Genomic DNA, 21,556 nt, shown 5'->3' on the forward strand with positions numbered 1-21,556 from the left:
AAATGCTACAATGCAAAGCCTTGAAATTACAGCTTAGAGAAATGATCATTTTCTTAGGATAAATTCTGAAAAGTAGTATGCTAGTTCAAAAGGGTATAGTTAATGTCAGTTTCAGCTACTCCCAGCAACAGCGCAAAAGAATGCCTGTTTCCCGGGGTCCCCACCAAATTACAACTACTGTTGTTTTTAATCCTGGCCAAAATGAAAGAACATAAAAGGTAACATTTCACTGTTTTAATCCCCATTTTTATGACTCTTGTGTTTGAGCATCTTTTTGGTTAATTCAATTATACAGTTGTTTATTGCACAATACAGTTATTTATATTGTATTAAATATATTTGAATCCAGTACAATTGTTTATTGTACAGTGTAATTACCCATTGTGTTCATTATAGTGTATCATTATTAGGTTCTTAATAAATATTTGCAGGATAACAATAGCTAACACTGGTTATGTGCAAGGCCTGTTCCAAGCACACCTCCACATGGTCCCACCTCCTCTGGGCCATCTAGGTGCCTTTATTGTTGATTAGGTGAAGGCTGTCATTTCGTTTGAACAGGGGTCTGTATTAGTATGTTTGAAATACGATTACTTTTTGAAAGAATGGTTATATTTGTTAAACATTTTACATACTTTTCCTCATTTTATTCTCCCAACAACCTTGCAAGGCTGGCACCATTACTATTATAATTCTCACTTTGCAGATGAAGGAACTGATGCATGGGGGCCTTAGGTGACTTGCACAAGGCCACAGGTCTAAGACACACAGTCAGAATTCGAACCCAGGTTTTTTTTTTAAAGGAACTCCTTTATTTATTTATTTATTTTTATTTTTGGTTGTGTTGGGTCTTCGTTTCTGTGCGAGGGCTTTCTCTAGTTGTGGCAAGTGGGGGCCACTCTTCATCGCGGTGCACGGGCCTCTCACTACCGCGGCCTCTCTTGTTGCGGAGCACAGGCTCCAGACGTGCAGGCTCAGCAGTTGTGGCTCACGGGCCCACCTGCTCCGCGGCATGTGGGATCCTCCCAGACCAGGGCTCGAACCCGTGTCCCCTGCATTGGCAGGCAGACTCTCAACCACTGCGCCACCAGGGAAGCCCTGAACCCAGGTTTTCTGATTCCAGAGCCTCCGTCCTTAACCACTACACCGGATTGCTAGTGACAGAAGTCCCTGTTAGGGACACAACGTCCCCCAACAGAAATAGTAGCTGGCTCACAGGCCCCTCAGGGCCTTGTCTCTTAAGTCAGAAGGGACATTTAAGCCTTTAAACTAAAAACAGTACGAGTTAGAGATGTATCGGGGCACTGGAAACCCCCATGCTTCCACCCAGCTCTTCGACCCCTCCATCAGACACAGAAGGATCCCTGAACTACAGACAGTCCAGGGCTGTACAGGGTCACAGAGGGGAGTGGATTCCCCCCATACAGAGGCAGGAGAGGTCGGGCAGCACCACCACCTGCACCGGACGGGCCCATTCCATTTAGAAACATAAACTAAGAAGCTTTGTTAGCCAAGCAAAGAGAGCAGGAGAGAGCAAAGTCAGGGAGAATAAGAGTGAATCTATGGAAAAAAAAAAAAAAAGGTCATGAAGAACCTAGTGGCAAGATGGGAATAAAGACACAGACCTACTAAAGAATGGACTTGAGGATATGGGGAGGGGGAGGGGTGAGATGTGACAGGGTGAGAGAGTGTCATGGACATATATACACTACCAAATGTAAAATAGATAGCTAGTGGGAAGCAGCCGCATAGCACAGGGAGATCAGCTCGGTGCTTTGTGACCACCTAGAGGGGTGGGATAGGGAGGGTGGGAGGGAGGGAGATGCGTTAGGGAGGAGATATGGGAATGTGTGTATATGTGTAGCTGATTCACTTTGTTATAAAGCAGAAACTAACACACCATTGTGAAGCAATTATACTTCAATAAAGATGTTTTAAAAAAAAAAAAGAGTGAAGGAGAGAGGGAAATAAATAAGGCGAGGGGCTTCCCTCGTGGCGCACTGATTGAGAGTCTGCCTGCCAATGCAGGGGACACGGGTTCGAGCCCTGGTCTGGGAAGATCCCACATGCCACGGAGCAACCGGGCCCGTGAGCCACAACTACTGAGCCTGCGCGTCTGGAGCCTGTGCTCCGCAACAAGAGAGCCCGCGATAGTGACAGGCCCGCGCACCGTGATGAAGAGTGGCCCCCGCTTGCCGCAACTAGAGAACGCCCTCGCACAGAAACGAAGACCCAACACAGCCATAAATAAATAAATTTAAAAAAAAAAATAAATAAATAAGGCGACATTTTCTGAGTGTTTACTAAACAGCAGACACTGTGCTATGTGTTTTTGGTAAGTTGTATTACATAGTCCTCCCAACTATCATGTGAGGTAGGAATTAACATATCCAATTTGCAGATGATGCTTGTGCAAGATCACACAGCAGCAGAGCAAGGATTCAAAGCCAGGTTTCTGATTCAAGACTAGGAAGGATGCCCTTGGGTTCTACAGATGTGCCTGGGTGGGGTGAAGAGCAGACTCACGGGACAAGGTTTGGGCTTCTGACATCACATCAACCAGCGCTCCATTTTAATCTGCTTTGTAAAGGAAGGGCAGCTCCAGGCAAGGGTTTATTGGAATGAAAGGGTTCCATTGCTAAAAACCCACAGTACCATGCCACATCTGGTTCACACCTCCCTTTAACCATCAATCAATCCCACTACATAGGCACATACTAATCACTTACTGTGTGCAAGGCTTCCTGTGCTGGCAGTGGCATTATGAAAACAAACCAGACATCAAGACACTGCCCTGATCTCACAATTTCTACATTCCAGTAGAGGAGAGAAGTACTGCACCTGACAGCAACAGTGCAAGAAAAGTATGGTAAATGCGAGTGCAGAAGCAGGCAAATGTAACCAACTGCATGAAATAAGGGGAGGTTTTGCTGAAGATGCATGTCAGAGAGGGTCATAGGATTTATTTTTAACCAGGAGGGCAGAAGGAAGCAAAGGCAGGAGAGTGTAGCGTGAGGTATGTTCGGGGGATGAAAAGTCGTCCTTATGTCATGGGCACAGTAAGGAACACTTGGACACACAGGGGGCATTTCAGGGATGAGAAACCCCCAGACTAGCAGTCAAAGCTCTAGTAGCCTTTGCTTCCCTTGTTATGCCGAGGAAGATGAGTGAAAGCTAGAGCAAGGTCTGTACCTGACAACCTTGCTGAGTCTGAAATTCCTTCTCAGGAGCCAGGTGTGAACAACATCTTCCCTCCAGAAGATGAGGCCAGAAGAGCCTTAAAATGAGCAGAGATTGTTTGTTTGTTTGTTTTAAATATAAAATGTAAAATGTGCATTCCTTTTGACCTGGAAAATTCTCCTTCTGAAGAAGAGATCTGATTACAGAAAATATTGTAATAACATAAATGTCCAATAGTAGTGTGCTTGGTACATATGTTAAGACACCTTCCTATAATCACACACTATACAGCTATTAAAATTAATGTTGGGGAAGAATACCTACTAACACTGAAAGATGTCCATGATATTTGTTAAGTAAAAGAAATTAAATTATGAAATAGTGCTAGAATATTATTCAATTCTTACCAAAAAAAAATAATGTATGGAGAAAAACACCAAAGTATTCATAGAAGTTATATGATTATTGATGAGTGTGGACTTACTGGTGATTTTGGCTTATCTATATTTTCTAAAGTTTCTACAATAAACATTTATTATTTTTGAAATAAGAAAAAAACCAAGAAGTCAATTTTAAATGTTCTTTCTACCCAGTATAAAGACCTAGAACAAGTATGTGGCTGGCTGTGATTCCTGGCTCTTATTTCTGTGACCTGGCTTGTTCCTAGGCACAGAATTCAAGGTTGGATATCAGAAAGTAGAGACTGAATCCTCACACGGCCCCTGTCCCCTGGAGCATATGCTTCTCAACCTCTCCATTCCATCACTGCTATTTCATTTAATGGGAAAAAAGTATTTGAGTCAATTCATACCTAGTGTGTATAGGCTATTATTTAATAGTAAGAGCTGTCATTTATTATGCATTATTTCCATGCAGGGCTCTGTGCTAAACACCTTCAAATTACCTCATTTAACCCTTCAACAACTGTGAAAGTTAGGTATCATTATTTCCATTTTACAGCCGAGGAAACAGAGGCCCAAAGATATGTCACTAGTCTAATCCCTAATGACCAGTAAGTGACAGAGCCAGGTTTCAAACTCTGGTCTGTCTGACTCCAAAACCTTCTTCAGTCTTTACAATTATATGATTCTGTCCTTGTAAGGAACCAATTTATTAATCTTTACAGAGAATGCATATGTGTTGAAAGAGGTCTTCCAAATGTCCTGGGACTGGAATGAAAACCTCCATCCAGGAAGTTGTCAAATGTGAGGTAATAGGTGGCAGCTGTGACAATAAATTATATTAAAAAAAGATATTAAATGTACTATTCAAAACTCATCACCTCCTCATTAATTTACTACATTTTCCTACCAACTATGGTCTTACACATGTGGTGGAAATACTATAAAATGGTATGCTGCTGCATCTCCTCTCAATTCTGCATTCCATGACATCTTGTTGGTAGCTTGAAACTGGTTACGGTGGGAGTATTTACACCATGGAAATTAGCAAATGCTATGAATCAAGGCTTGATTTTTTGTTTTGTTTACTGTCTAGACTTAAGAAGGTGATGAAGAAAATGTTAATAATATAAATTAAACTTAAACTGTGCTATCTTTGGCTGTTATACTGTGAGTAGTACAAAAGAGATGAAAAAATATTCTTCCAGTATCTAACAGCTGCCTCACTACAGAAGTATCTCATGTCATTGACAAATGAATAAAGTACTGATATACGTCTTTGTTGGGTCATTCATATTGGAACTGTACTCATTCATCAATGATGTGAGCAACTTCTTTGCCGAATCAGATTGTAATCAGACATTTATTTGCAGTCTAGCTTTGTCAAACTATGCTTGGATTGCTACTATAGGTTGGTTACAGATACAGGAGTTCAGCAAAAATCAACAAAAGCATTCTGTGATAATCAGCTGACTATGAGATTTACAATACAATGTGTTATATCATTATTTGTAAGTTGTGGGCTATATATCTTTCATGTCAGTATGTTATAACTTTTATGTTAAACATTTAAAGCATATCCTTGGACAGAACCATGGACAACCTACATAGTTCCTCCAGCAACAAATTCTCATAGTTGTACAGACAAAGTCTTTGGGGATCCCAAGGAATCCCTAGGGGAGTGACATTTCAGACCTGGTCCCTTCTCAAAAACACGTGTCCCAACTCCCAACTTCTTAAGGTCACTTAATCTCTAGGCCCATCTCTCAAAGAGCTAACCACAGATCTCTTAATAGAATTAGAAAGTCTCCCCTGGACCATGAGCTGGAAACAAAATAAACTGGGTTGGAACCTTGGAAAAACTCAATCACAGCCTCTTAGTTACATGTGAATACTTCATTGTCACACTTACCAGGTGACATAGTTACTGATCTACATGTCAATCTCCCCTGCTAGACCATGACCTCCATGAAAACAGGAGTGTCTCTCATTCATCCCATGCTCAGCTAGAGTTCAGTCAATGTTCTTGAGCTCATGCATGAAGGCCTAAAGAGAGGGAGGAAGGATCTCCTTTACAAATCTGGTGTTGGCAGAATTAACATGTGTCTCACTGTGTTATTTAGGTATTTCCTGCATGGTTCAAGAGCAATGTTTTGATTGTGATGCTACATCCAAATAGATGCAATAGGTCATCCAAATTCAATTCAGAAGTCATCCAAATTTTTCAAAATATACTACACATATACTTGTTGTTCCTACTATATAGGATACATGACCACAATTAATGAACAATATCCTTGGAGTTCATACAAACAAATAAGATGCCTTTGCAAATATAACCCCCAAATTTCCAAACATATGGAGTAAAGACACTTTACAAGTACAATGTAGACTTGCCTCTTCAAGTTTTGTATTTGTAGAGTAGGGGCAAGAACAACCCCTTGTGTGACTATGTGCGATGGGAGCAGGTCCCACATGTACAACTTTATCCAGGGGGTATCACGTCTGCCTGTTTCAGAGTATGTAGGAACCCATGCCCAGGGCACTTTGGGGACAGGAGACTGGGATGCAGAGAGGTGACTGCTTTTCTCCAGAACACAATTGATCCTGAGAGCAATAGCAGGCAATACCCACACAGGGACTGCTGCAAAACCAGCCACGGCTTAGTTTTCTAAGTTGTGCATAGAATTTAAAAAAAAAAAAGAAGAATACCAAGCCATACACTTAAGGTAATTAAGTCATTACTTAATTCAATCAATGGAATAACAGACACCAAAATAGGACCGGAATTCTCCTTTGAGATCCAGATGGATATTGGTACTGGCCCACCAACCTGAATTCCATGCTTTCCACGGCTTTTAATTTTTCCTTTCAATGACTGGAAACCAAATACAGAATTTTATCCTCCTTAATTCTCTCTCACTAGAAGTTGGGAATTTTCTGACACAAGAAGCTAATTAAAAACACATTACTACTGCAAGGGTTGCCTTGCAACTCACCTGGCATCTAGGGGTTAATCTCACACATTTAATACCCCACCTTAAACAGGAATTATAGGAGCCAGGAAGCAGCTTTCATGACAACCTTCCTAAGATGGTGTTACCTCTTCAGAGCACAACAGTCTAAAAAAAAGGCCATGCAAATGGAGATAAATGGTACGCAGGCCACCGAGGTAATTAAAAATGTATTTTCCATCTCCTAGTAATTGAATTGTGTACAAGCTGCAAGTTAATGAGGTCATCTACCCTCGAGCACTGACAGGAAAGCAGGAATAATTATCTTTCAATTTTTTCTTATGTAGCAATTAATTTTAACCATTCGCCTACACCCCACTTTCACTCCCCTCAATCCAGTCAGTCAAAGTCATGGCTAAACCGAATTGACAAGCAATTGATACGGTGGCGGCACCGAGCTGCCGAGGCGGGCAAGGTAATCAAGGGGCTGCAGCTGTTGAGGGCTAAGCGCTTCCAGGTGAATGTCACCTGAGATTTCGCATTCTGCCACTCGGAGGACACGGGACACACGGTGGTGGCTGACAGAACATCTGGTGCCAGGTGGGCTGGGAAGAGGCACTGCTGACTTGGGAAGGCAACAGAAGGATGGACGAGGATTGATGGATGGACAAGACTTCGAAACAAAATGTCACTTGCAAAAACCGTTACCCAGAACCGGGAGAGAAATGCTCAGCCACTCGTCACACTTGCCTTGCGCTTACAGCATCATCAGACTTCTTGGAGCTTTTTGGCTGGTTGACTTTGGAGTGGGGTCCTAAGGGCCAATGCTTCTAGAACTTACGGGCACAAAAAGTTTCTTATTTAGCTCAACAAAAGTTCACTTCTCTTTCCAGTCGTCCTCCTTCTAAGCCCACTGTTCTAAGGCCAGAGCATTGTGAGGTTGAGGGGGAGGGCATTTATTCCAGTTGTGCTGCTATCTGGCTGACTCAGCCCAAAATGCATCATGTTATGATAGGTATTGTCTGGAGTCTGTCCATCTGTGACTCTAGTTCACCCAACGTTAAGATCAAGTCCTGGCCACCCCACTCGACCCCCACTTCTCTAACTGGTGAAATTAGAGCAAACTCTAAATACTTAAGAGAAAGAGAGAGAAAGAAATCAGGTCTTAAGAACAAGGTCCTACTATATAGTACAGGGAACTATATTCAATATCCTGTGATAAACCATAATGGAAAAGAATATGAAAAAAGAATGTATACATATTTATAACTGAATCACTTTGCTGTACAGCAGAAATTAACACAACATTGTAAATCAACTATACTTCAGTAAAAAAAAAAAAAAATCAGGTCTTCATTCACTTACCCTATTCAGACTTAATAAGCACCTAGATAGCTCTTAATATTAAGTAGAGTGTGTTACATCTGTTGCCCTGATACACTTATTAATAGCATCTACTTTCACTTTGAAAGTATCCCATAACAGATGATAACTTATATGGCCACCTGATCATAGGGTGCCATGGGGTGAAAGGTAGATATAGTGAGATTAGCAAGCTTCCTCAAAATTATAAGCTCCCCTCGCCACTCCTTGAGAGCTGGTTGCCATGACTTACTCTTCTTTCCTTCCATGTGTCCCCACAGTACCCAGCACCATCAGGGAACACAGCAGCCCCTCACTAAATGTACATCAATCACTTTGTGAATCCCATGTGAGATGCAAGTCAGTACAGGGAACCTACACCAGGCAATGTCATTTTCTATTAGCCCCCTGTGCTGAAAAAAGCAGATCTGAGATAAGGCTAGTTTCTCCATTCCCAAATCAAGGTAGGCTTTATGAAGAATGACAAACCAGGAAGAATACATGGTTGGAAATTTTTAGGTTTTCCCAGATATTTGCAAAAAGGGCATTTCCTTTTGAAAATATGGACTGATAGTTTTGAATTAGAAAGATTAGCCCAGAGCAAAATGAAATTTCTCAAAAGCTACTCATTAGGACAACAGATATAAACTGAATGTCTTCCAGTCGAGCAGAAGGGCAAGGTGTGTCACCTTTTTTCTTTGTTCTTGAGGCTTTTGTTGCATCTTCATTCTCATGATGTCTATGCCATTTCCCCCAGGGGACCACAGGAGGAAGAGCACCTTGGATTCGGCCTTACTCTGATCAATGCAGGTATGACCCAGGTGGGCTCAGAGACGCATGGTGGGACAAAAGAAGAAAGAGTCTCCCTCAAAGGCTACGAGGCATGGCAATCCTGCTCCTATCCGTGCCCTGAAACAACCGCAGAAGGAGAGTGCAAGGGGAAGCTCTCCCAGGCCACTTTGCAAAGGTGAATGGCTTGTCACAGGTCTGCTGCTCCTGCAGTTAAATGCACATCTGCAAACCCAGAACACAGGGAAGTCACCACGGAAAGATGCACTCTATCCCACAGTTGCTGCGACTTCTCATGTAGGTTTAACTCTCACTGTCCCTGCCTACCCCCAAATAAATCTCTCTCTAAAGAGGATAAAGAAGCTAGCATTGGTTTAGCTCCTGCCATGTGCGAGGCAGGTTACATGTGTTTATTCACTTGATTTTCATAGCTATCCTATGCCCTATTAAGGCATCAATTTACAGATGAGGAAATTAAGGCTTGGAGACGTTAAGGAATTTGCCCAAAGACACACAAGAAAGATTTAAGGCCAAGATTTAAGCCAAAGGTTTAAGACCCCAACCCCTTTTCCTTTTCATCACTCAGCTGGACCAGGTGGGTAAGGTTTTCATCTTTTTCTCATTGCAGGTGGCTCTTCTTTAGTGCTACACTGTTACCAGACCTAGTTTTCTGGACATGTGAGGTGACATCCCCACTGATGCCTGAGTGCCCATTCTTGGTGATGTTTGTATTGAGCATTGCCCTCTTCCTCTTCTACAGTTGAGCCCCGCATGGGAGGGGACACATCTGTCTCTAATGCCTTGGTATGACAGAGTTTACTGGGTCACTTTTCTCCTGAATTATGCAGCTGTCAGGATAAAAGTTCTATGAGAAGAGAAGAAACCCAGAACCAGGGAGAAGGACATACACTACCAGGCTGAGGTTGAATAGTATATTGGTCAGAGTTTTCCAGAGAAACAGAACCAACAGGATACAGATATAGATGTAGATAGATAGATAGATAGATAATTTATTTTAAGATAATGGCTCAATCAACAATCAATTGTAGAGGCTTGGTGAGTCCAAAATCTGGTTGGAGACTCAGGAAAGAGCTGCAGTTCAAATCCAAAGGAAGTCAGGCTGTAGATTCAGGAAGAGCTGATGTCATAGTTCAAGTTTGAAGGCCATCTGCAGCAGAATCCCCTCTTTCTCAGGGGAGGTCAGTCTTTTCATCTATTCAAACTTTCACCTGATTGGATGATGCCCACCCACATTATGGAGGGCAATCTGCTTTACTCAAAGTCCACCAATTTAAATGTAAATCTCATCCAAAACACCCTCACAGAAACATTCAGAATAATGTTTGACCAGATATCTGGGCACTGTGGCCCAGCCATGATCACACATAAAATTAACAATCATTAGCAAGCAAGGAGGACTGACAAAGCTGGTGTCTTCTCAGAGCATCTCCTGAGCCAGGACCTGGAGGAAGTAAGACTGCTGTGCAGCTTTTATCCTTCACATCACTTTTTTGGTTTCCCCAGAATCCCCGCCCCTATGAAATTGAGGAAATAAAGCATTAAGGATGTTTATTGGGTAAGATACATAATTGATTAAGGGTGATGGAAAAAGGTATTAAAGATGGGAGATAGTGGACCATGTGTCTACACTGGCAAGAATGATCCTCTGGAGCGGGAGAGAGGGGTAATTCAGGAGGCACAGGCAATGGCCAAAGGAACCAAGACCTGTAGACTAGGAGCCACTGGTAGCATCACAGAACCTCAGAGCCTGAAGAGACTTCTGAGTTCCCCACACGTCTACCCGTCAGAACATCAAGGTGAAACGACAGGCCAGGCTACTGAGCTAGTTACTGGCCAAGACTGGGACCCAGATCTTATCAATGACTTACTGCTTGTTGAGCACTTACTATGTGCCAGGAATTTATTTCACAGAGCAAGAAGCTGGGGCTCAGGGAGATGAGTTGTCCAAAATTACACAACTACTAAGGGTTAGAGCTGGGCTTCAGGCCTGACAGTGTGTGATTCAGAAACTCAAACATTTATTCTCCACACTAAAACAGCCTCCCAGGCCAGGGTCCCCACGCCTTGCAGGGCTGAGTCACTGAGTCTCTGGAATGGCTCACCTGGAGCTACTCACATCCTCCTCAGGGAGAAGAGGAATGTCCTGACCTCTTGGAGGGCGGTTCAGACAACAGGTAGTGCTGTATCCGTGACACACAGACACACAGCCTCTCAAGGTGGCAGACGAGACGAAGATCAGATCCTTGGGAGAGTCTATAGGAACACCACACGCGGGCATGCGCACGCGCACACGGAAGTGCTCACCAGCAGACAGCAGGGTTTCACGTGGCTCTGTGAGGAGGAGGGGCCGCCAGCAGGACGCTCCACCATCACCTGCTAATGACAAGCTGTTCCATCCCCAGCAGAGCCCTGGAACCAGTCTGCGCGCAGACACAAAAAAGCCCGACTTCATTTTAGCAGCCAAATTGCCATCCAAAGAAAAGATTTCCTGGGACAACAGATTTCTCTGAGGAGAACGGAAAAGGGTGGACAGGTGGTTTCCCATCGAAAAGCATCACCCATAACTTCCTCTCCAGACTCCAGGCTGCCTGGTCGGGCCCAGAGAGCAAGAGAAATGCTGGCTCAAGATACAGAGATCTTTTGAAGTGGAAATGTACCTTTGGAGTTATTTTGGCATTTTGTTTTAATAGATAAAGGAAATTTCTTAGAAAAAAGTAAATGATGATGACAGCTACTACTTATTAAGCTTAATAATGGTAGCTGTAATTTATTGAGCACTTAGCATATGCCAGGAACTATGCTTAACATGCTTTCTCTAATATGCTCTTCACAACAAGTGTATGAAGAGTATTCTAGTCATATCACCATCTTATAGAGGAGGAAATGGCGTCTCCAAAAGGTTAATTCACTGCTCAAAGGACACCCAGCTAGCAAGTGCAATTGCTGGGGTTTAAATCCAAATCTACCTGATTCCAGAGCCTGTGCCCAATCAATGTATACGGGTGTGGGAGTGCATGAGTGTATGTGTATCTGAGTGTGTTTGTGTGTGTGTGTGTGTGTGTGTGTGTATGTGAGATGATCGAACATAAATGCAAAGCACCCTGGGCAACTGAACGTCCAAGAAGCAAGAAGGACTTCAGGACAGAGTGAAGTCAAACCTTATCCTCTCTCCACTAACAGGTCCACACATTTGGGGGTATGCAGGTGGAGCCCACAGCTCCTCTATGCTCATAGGGCAGAGGTGGACAGACCCCCTGCCTTTTTCCACTTTGCCAGACTTTCTCAGCTTTCTAGGCATTAGTAAGACATGGGTTCCCTGGTGCCCTCCCCAATATCCACCCACTGCCTTCTGCATCCCTCCCAGTATCTTTAATCACACTTAGAATAAAATCCAAAGTTTTTCCCTTGGCCAACAAAGCCCTGCATGATCTGGCTGGCTCTCCCCTCAACACTGCTGAGCTCCCCGTCAGACCCCCAACCTGGACTGCTGGTAAGAGAGAAATAAACCCCTCTCTTGTTTCAGCCCAGCATTTGGCGGGGGAGGGTCTCCTGTTATAGCAGCCTAGCCAATATTAACTCATACTCGTGGTCTCTGACCTTGACGTTTAAACTTCCTTCACTCTCCTCAAATCTCTGACCTGCCCTGCCCACTCAACCCCACACTCTCAGCAGACGACTTGATCTTCTATTTCAGAAAGAAAGGAAGCCAGCACACGAGCACTCTCTCAGCTTTCACTACCTAACCACTTTAGGTGACATCTGTACCCAGCCTGTGACTCCATGGGAAGGTCCCTCCTCCCATCCTGGCCAGGATTTTTATCAGGGCTTTGAGTCCCATCCCCTCCTGTTCCTCAGGGAACTCTCATTTTGTCTTCCCTTCTCTTTTTTATAATTCAACCTCCCCCTCTCAACTGTGCCCACAGCAGTAAACATGTTCATGATTTTCTCATCTTAATAATACAAAAAAAATACTAAGCCTTCTCTTGACCACACACCACCCCTAACTCTCAAAGCCTTAACCACTTCACAGTAACATTTTTTAAAAGAGTTGTTTGTGCGTTCTGTCTCTATCTCTTCAGTTGGCATTTCCTCTGCAAACCGCACCCCCTGCCACCCGATAGGAGTTAATGTCCCAGCACTGCACTAAGAGTCCTAATTAATGTCTCCAATGACCTTATGTCGAGAAATCCAATCCTCATCCTTCTTGGCTTCGCAGCAGTGTTCACCCTGTTCTCATTCCCTCCTTGAAACTGTCCTTGTGACACCACTCCCTCCTGATTTTGTTCCCATCTCTCTTATAATCCCTATCTCATCTAATTCTCAGAATGAACCTATGATGTAGGACTATTCCTATCCCTATTCTAGAGATAAAGAAATGGAAACCTAGAGATGGTAAATAAATTTCCCAAAGTGACACAGCTGATTGGCCAATCTAGGATAGGAACCCAGACCCCTGACACCAGAATCAGTGTTCTGAACCTCCATGTGACATTATTTTTTAGACTCAAAGAGCTTGAAGCCTGCTGATTATGAAAATACTTGATTATTTCTTTCCCTACAAAGTGAAGGTTAGCATGTAAGTAAGCGGCAAACTCTTTAGCAGGGGCGTTTTGCCCATTCACAGGCTGAGCTTGTTCACAATCAACATAGTCAGAACTCAGAGGAACATGTGACCACACTGGAGGGTCACTTCAATACAGGGCAGTGGGCCCCATCCTTTGGAAACCCAAGTGGCAGAGTGGAAAGAGACTTGAATTCTGGTTTAGGTTCTACAGTTAATTATCTGTGACCCTGGACACCACTTAACCTCTCTGGGCCTCAATTACCTCAAAGGGAATGATAATATCTGCCTTCTCACCCTACAGGGCCTTCGTGAGGCTCAACTGATATCATAAAGTGAAGGATCTTTGACAAATGGAACACACCACTCAAATGCAAAGAGAAGCAACAGGAAAGATAAACTTAGGGAATCTTCAGTAACGCTAAAGAGATTAATTCCTGCTCCCACCTTGATGGAGACACCTTGATGGAGACACCTGGAGGGAGGAGAGGATCCCAAACTCTGATCCTCAGAGCAAATTGGCTTAGGTCAGGTGGTGGCATCAGCCACTCCTTCTCTGACCAGCTGCTCCCTTTCCCCAAACCCAGGTGCTTCTCCATCCCCTTGAGGAGTCAGCTAGGAACAGCTGGGAAAGGGGCCCCTCTCACACAGAGATGGGATTTCATTGGAGAAGCTCTAAAACCAGCGAGAGGAGGAGAGGACTGTGTGACTGGGAAGGGGAGAGGTTTGGAGCCATTCAAAGGGCACCAGCAGGCAGCTGGCACTATTTGCAGAGCACAACAGTGATGATGTTAATAGTAACAACAACAGCTACCACTTTTTTATCGCTGACTATGTATGCACTAGGGATTCTTCTCAGTGCTGTGCATAGGAATCCCCTAAGGTTGGTACCATTATTACCCTCATTTTCAGGTGAGGAAAGGGGAGGCTAAGGCCTTTTTACAAAATGCCACAGTTCCACCCCAGCCTCCTGCTCCAGAACTTGCACTTGTAAATCATCCCCCGACATACGAACAAGAATAAGGATCTTCCCATTTCCCAGGGTTTCTCATCCTTACAGGACTCCTTCCTCACAATTACAAAACTTCCAAAGCATGTTAGACATGCAGCAAACCTTCACCACTTTTAATCCATTGGGCTTCCTTTGCCAGTAACAGCAGGACTAAGAAAAAGAGCTACAGAAGCAGGAGATAACCAGTATATTTCTTTTAGTAATTTTCTTTTGCCATAGGAGCCGTTCTTCCCAAGGTGGCCCCTTAACTATTTTATTCTTGTATCTCTTATCCTTCTAAGCAATTAAGGAGCACGGTCACAGGCACAGGGGGAGGAAGTGTGACCAAGGGTCCATACCACCTGACTGGCCAGCAGGCTGTGAACCCTCCCATCAGCCTAAATGCCCAGCTGAGGGCTTGGCACGTGTATTACACTGATGTCAACCAGGCTTTTACATTAAGCCACTGAGTGGACACTTCTTTTGAAATAAACCCTATGAGCTAATGGTGGAATGAAATTCAATTCCTAATGGAAAGTGAGGGAGAAGCATGTTTTCTGACTGTGAATTATTTTAAAAGGACACACACTCCAAGACAAATACCTTCCCCGAATCCGTTTACTGAAAAAGTTCAAGAAAAATATTTTACTTCCGAAGCTCATGAGCAAATAGAATGAACCATTCCTACCCTACCAAGTTCATGCGTAGAGTTCCTCCCTGCTGTGGTTGCAGACTGGTGAGGCTGCAGGTGAGGTTGGCAGTCCCCTGTTTACTTTCTTATAACTCTGCTTTGTAATCTTTTATCACACGGTCATAAAGTTTAACAAGTGTGTGTTTAATTCCAAAGTTTTGGGGGGATTTGGGAAGATCTGGAGGGAGAGAGGGAGACCTTGCAGCATTAGCTACAATCACCTCCAAAATCTTCAAAAATAAGAAAACTGTTTTGGTAAGCCAAGCTACAGAGGCAGTTCTTCAAGTCTTCTAGAGTAACACAAACCCATCCTGTGCCTTGAATCAAAGTTGTTTTTCCCCACTGGGCACCTCAGCAAACCAGGGAGCCGGTGCTTCTTACCTCTTGCTGTTGGGCTGAAGACGAAAGGGGCAGACATTTCCACTGCAGTAGTAGGGACTGAATTGAGTTCTCTTGCAAAATATAGCTGGAGAGGACTCAGAAATGACTGGCTGCTTCACAGCACTCGTGGAATGTGCCATGGAATCACCCAGGCCTTCACTGCCCCTAGCCAGACACCATCGTCATCATCATGGCTGTAGTTACTGCTCTTGTGGTACCATACATTTCGATAGCCCCCATGTAGTTTACAGTGAACTTCGTATATCAGCAGAGGTGACACAGGGGCGCGTCTCCTAGTGCTCCTTTCTCCTGACCAGTTCAGTCAGGCCACGCTCCAGTCCCCCCAGCAGGTAAAGCAGTGAGGTCTTCTCAGCATCCTCACACTTAACCTTGCCCTGGGAAAAGAGCCTGGATGCTGAAGTTCAATGCTCCTACTTTGAAATATCTACTCTGCAACTCAGGCTTGCCTGACCCCCACCCTTGCACTTGAGTCTCGTTTTCATAAAATGCAAGCAATAGGTAGATTACCTCATAGGGTGGTTGTGAGGATTGAAGTATATTATATATGTATGTTAATCCGGATTTTTCATTGCAACCTATAGAAATGAAGTCTGGTGAATTTAGGAAGAAAAGGGATTTATTGAAAGGATTTTGGAGAGCCCACAGAGCTCCAGAAGGACTGGAGAATGGATCTAAAGCTTATGTTGCCAGGAACAACACCTGAAATCACATCCCAGAACGAGTCCCCGAAGAAAACTCTGCCACGGCCACTATCCCCAGACACACTCTGGACGCTGACACAGGGTCACTGTCATGGCTCCCATCTCAAGCGGGATGTAGCTGTTATCGGTCCCCCATCTTGGCCAGAATGAATTCTGCAGTCTCTACATCAACGCATCGGTAGCTGCTGGTCCACAGCCTGAGGCAGGTGCATTGACAAAGCCTGGGTCCTATGCCAGCATCTTAGGTGCAAAGGAGGCTGGGAGAATACGTAACTGGCATTTTCAGCTTCTAAATGTGTGTGTTGGGAGAGGGGAGTTTTCTGCAGTTATAGGAAATGTGTTCAGTTGCTAACAGCCAAAAAGAATGACTAATATTCACTAACAAATGAAATAAACCAGTACCTGATGTGTTCCCTGTGACTCTTATACCCTATCTTATCCAAGTCTGGGTTGAGCACAGTATCAGAACGCTGTGTTGTAAAGACATTCACAACCACCCCACGTGACCCCAAAACCCCATAAAACTTCCCACCTGTAACACCCACCTGTCTCCACATCCCAGTCTCTTTATTCTTCTCCCCAAGAAGCCAATGCCTATCTGATAAACAAATCTGTGCTAAGTGCTGATGACTGAAAATGGGTTAGTTAGTGCCTGATTCTTTCCGGAATCTTCCTATTTTCCCTACGAGATTCCAGGGGCCATAAAGGTTCAGCCCAAAGGGATTTAAAGCAGCTGTTAAATTTACCTTGGAGAGGCTCTGGTCAGCAAGGAGGTCTTCTGACTGAGGCAACCACTCCTCAGTAAGTAACCTGGAATAAATCAGTATCACCAACTCCCCGTGAGCAGACCCACATGCTTATGTTTGATGTTACCCGATCTTCCCCCCAGACCTCATATGATCTTCAGGGTAAGTATAATTATCTTCATTTGATAAATGAGATACCCAGAAAGGTTAAATGAATTTCCCAAGGCACTAAATCTGTTAAACAGCAAAGCTGAGACTGGACCCAGAGTTCCTGACTCCTATCAGGTGCTTTTCACTTTCTATAACTCCTGGCTGCCCTTCTCCAGGTCTTGAACAACCCCAGGGCTGTGAGTGAATAAGGGACCAAAGAAACCCAAGAGGCAGTCCTCTGGGAGGCAGGAGAGGTTGGCAGGGGAGAGGAAACAACCCCGGGATGATCCCCTTCCTAGCGCACATCCCATTTGCTTTGATTTGACTCTGAGTGTTTTCAAATGGGTTCTGATTCCAAAATATTTACATTCACCAGGAAGACTAAGTACAATGGCTTCCTTTTTGTCTAAAACATTGCAAAAATTAGGGGATGTACAACAACCACAGATGGAATCCAGGAGCTGAGGTGGGGTGGGGAAAGGGACACCAAATCTGCAAACCAGTGTGAGCCTTTTTAGCTGCAGTGATGGGGAAAGGGCGCCATCTCTGAGCTTCATGATTAAAGCAACTGCAAATTAGTTTCCGCAAAGGTCTTTCCCCTTAAATCGAAAAGCACCGTGTAACGGAATTTCATAGACACTGCTTTGCAAATGACTTCATACCTCACTCTGTTCAGAGCTGAGAGGTGGCCGCATGCTGTGAATCGTAAGAGACTCAGGCTCTGGTGGGGCTGCCGAACCTTCCTCCGACTGACTTCGACATCTAGACACAGACTACTCTCCCCATCCCTTAACCTGGAAAGGGAATTAGTGAACCGAGAGCGCTGGAGTCACTGCTACATGATTAGTAGTCTTTCCCTCCCCCTAACCAGGCTATTTACCCGCAAACTGTGCTTTCTACCACCGTCAGGCTCCTAGGGGTTGCTAGCTGGCTATGCATTGCCCAGGTACACACATTTTAAGTAAAAGGCTGTGGAAGTCTGTGGGGTTTCTGAGCTCTAATGAGATTTCCGGTAGAAATGATTAAGTCAGGCTGACAAAGCTATACCAAATGCCACACCATTTTCACCAACCACCTTAGCTTTCTTGGGGATACCCCTTGAGGTTAATGTAGGAATCATATTTCCTAATTGTCAGCAGCTCTACAGTGAATCAAACAGGTTGCATTTCAGTGTCAAGCCTGATTGATCAATATTTCCAGACAGCCCAAATCTCTGATTCATTCACGCAAGAAAAAGGTATTAGCACCTACTATGTGCTAGGCACTATGCCAGGCCCTGGGATACAACTATGATAAGTCATGGCTCTCGTGGTGATTACAAATGACAGAGACAGGACACGTTCAAACAGTTGTTCCAACGAATGTAAAACTGCAACACTGACAATGTGATACTGTGGGCGGTCCTGAGAGAGAGCCCAGGAGAGGGGAATTAGACCTGGTCAGGTCATCCGGAAGACACCCCTGAGAAAGTGACCTTTCAGCTGAGAACTGAAAGGTCAGAAAGAGCCAAGAGAAGAGAGAAGGGAAACCCTCAAGGCAGAGGGCACAGCAGAGGCAAAGCCCAATAAGGTCAGGAGCTTGATGAGAACTGGAAAAAAAGGCCAGTATATATTAAGCTTGGTGAGCGAGGGGAACAAGGCACCAAAGGAGCCTGAAAAAGGGGAGACCCTGCAGGGCTTTTCAGGACATGCAGAGGAGTTTTGTCTTTATTTGAAATGCAAATTGGATGCCATGGAAAAGTTGTAATGGGGATGAGGGCCATTAGAAAACGTCTCTCTGGCTGCAGCATGGTGGCCATATTAGAAGCGATGGGGGGTGGGTGGAGTTTCCCATCAAGGAAAGTAGGTGCTCAGAGTCTCACCTATCCTGGCAGTGACTTGAGTCCCCCACAAGCACAAGGGCAACGGCACAGCCAACTCAGAAATTCAGGACCACAGTGTGCAACCCCAAAACTCTTCCCACTACAGAATCACCTAGTAGCACAATTTTAAGGTGTGATGTTGTCACCTGGGCAGACAGCACATTCCTTCACCTCTCTGCGAAACTACCCATTGACACGGACAGCAACACTGACCATAACCAGCACTAAGGTACCAAGTCCAATGATGGGTTATCGGCACACACATGGTGATCTCTTCCCAACTCTATGTATATATCCTCTGCCTAAGAGAGAAGTTCAAGTGTATGCTCTTTAAAATGGTAATAATTTAAAAACTTAACCTTCACTCACTGTCTATTTAGTGATTCTCAAGCGGGGCAATTTTGTCCCCCTCCCCTGAGGACATTTGGCAACGTGTAGAGGCATTTTTGGTTGTCACCCTGGGAGGATGTCCAACTGGCATCTAACTGTTTAGCCAGAGATGCAGCTAAACAGCCTACAACGCACAGGACAGTCCTCCAGAACAAAGAATTACCCAGCCCCAAAATGTCAATAGTCCCGCTATTGAGAAATCTGATCTACAGGGGCTCGAAGCCACAAGGTAGGTTCTTGAGTAACTGCATGAACAGAACATCACACACACACACACACACACACACACACACACACACACACACACACACACACTGACCTCCATTTGACAGTGATTTAAACAAGAAATAAACTTTTGTTGTGTTAAGTCACTGAGATTTGGAGGCAATTCATTACAGCAGCTAGCGTTATTTACTTTAACAAGTGCAACTGGTAGAGGTCAGTCTTCTAGGAGGACAAGTGTACCCTAGCAACAGAGCCATATCACTTGGCAGGTGCTGGGAAGATTTCTGGAATAAAATGAAGGGCAGTGGACGCCTGGTCCTATCTTGTAAGTCATGAGGCCTCACAGTGTCATGGGGGTTAATAAGTCAAGAGCACAGTGGATCCTTCATAGCTCTCTCACCCCTAATGACCAGAGGCAGTGCCTCTGCAGAGAAACTTCTAGCAACTCAGTGGAGGAATGCAGCAGGAACCCACACCACAAGAACAACCGGTAACCTCTCTCATTTTCCTCTTTCCCTCGCCCTTTTTTTGTGAGACAGGGACTAGCTACAGTAGTCAGCAAGGTCCGTTTAGTGTATGATCTGGTCTTGCTGTGACTAACAAGATGATTGGTTGTATATATCCTCTTTATGGTTGTTCATTATATCACCCTAACATAAAGTAATTTAGCTTCGGTGAGATAATTAGGGTATTTCTAATCTAACTGATAGTCTGAATGAAATGAGATTTTCAGAGGGAGATTTGTGTATCAGGAGACTGGTGACCTCCGGCCCCAATTTTCACACAATGTATTATCTGACAGCCCGACTTCCCAGGCATACTGAATCCGTACATTTCCAAGCCTGTGCGTTATAGAACATAACCGCAAATGAGATTACTTTATTTATAATGAGATTTCCATGCGCTCAGGGAGGTAGATCATAATATTTTAACTGAGGCCTTCAGACTGTCGGAGAAACTGTATGTTAACAGAGACCCTGAGACGCAAATGTACTCAAGAGGGCGAGTGGCCTGTATGGGGTCTCGGAGATGCAACTCAGCAGGAGAAATAAAGGCAGAGTCCCCTGAGGTGCCTGCCTGACTGGGACAGCCCAGGGCCACCCCAGCAGGGCAAACCTCGTGCTGGGAGGACCACAGCAAGGCGGTCTTCACCTGACCCTTGGGGAAGATGCAGAAAGAGTCTGCTCAGTAAGCCTGAGATAGGGGACCAAGGAAGGAGATCTGGAAAGAGGAAGCAGTAGAGGCCGGCAGGGTCAGGCCAGCATTCTGAGCAAGCAGGCAGCTGATAGACCTACCGCCTGCTCCCCAGTCCCCCAAACACACCCCCAAGGGCCGACCCACTCACCTCTGTCCTCCACGCTGGCTCCGAACCTTACCATTAGAGTCACGCTTTTACACCTGTCATCAGAGGCAGGATGCCAGCTCTGAGGAAAATATGCCCATTTTTCATTCCCATTTTTCATTCATTCATTGAGTACCCACATATAGCAAGCACTAGTCAGACTCACAACAGATGAAGTCTCTCTTTCCAGGCTATTTACATCCTTCTGGTTTTGTTGCTCAAGGCTCCTTAGTAAATTCCTTTAAATCCCCTTTAGAATTTAATTTGAGAGAAAAAAGTTTGTTTTTCTGGAAGAAATAATATGTCTTCTTTTATCAGATAATGAGAACTATGCAGCTCATCTTGTTCCCCTTGTTTTCTTGGGTGCCAGGAAGCTCAGAGGTTAATGTTATACTCAATCGTAGAATTTGATGTTTTGTGTCTTTTTCTTTCTTATTTTCTATTTTCTTATTTTTCTATTTCTAATGAAAAAGATTTATTTAATGCTTTTTATTTGTTAAGGTATTTCGGTATTTCAATACTCCTTTGGAAAGGAGTACTTTATTAAATATGTTTATTAAGACATTAAAAAATAAACAAAGACAGAAGCATTGACTTAAAAAAGCCCACTGTTAAAAATCCTTTAGTATTTACTAAGTACCTATCAGTAGCAAACACTGGCTGAGCATGTAACATGGGCCCTTTTCTAAGCACTTTGTACCTCACAGCAGCCTTTGCGGTAAGTAGTATTATCCCCACTCCAGAGAGGAGAGAATGAAGAACAGAGGCCTAAATAGGTTGCCTGAGATT

General features: G+C 44.3%; 1 long non-coding RNA gene across 1 annotated transcript; it reads left to right on the forward strand.

Annotated features, from left to right (window-relative positions):
* The first annotated feature begins 1,943 nt into the window (after positions 1–1,943).
* On the forward strand, positions 1,944–18,595 carry LOC309668275. The gene is made up of 2 exons (XR_014268179.1): positions 1,944–1,976; positions 2,283–18,595. It is a non-coding gene; the product is annotated as an uncharacterized lncRNA (long non-coding RNA).
* The last annotated feature ends 2,961 nt before the right edge of the window (positions 18,596–21,556 follow it).

Source organism: Balaenoptera physalus (assembly GCF_965194825.1).
Source record: "Balaenoptera physalus genome assembly, chromosome: 10".
NCBI classification, from domain to species: Eukaryota; Metazoa; Chordata; class Mammalia; order Artiodactyla; family Balaenopteridae; genus Balaenoptera; species Balaenoptera physalus.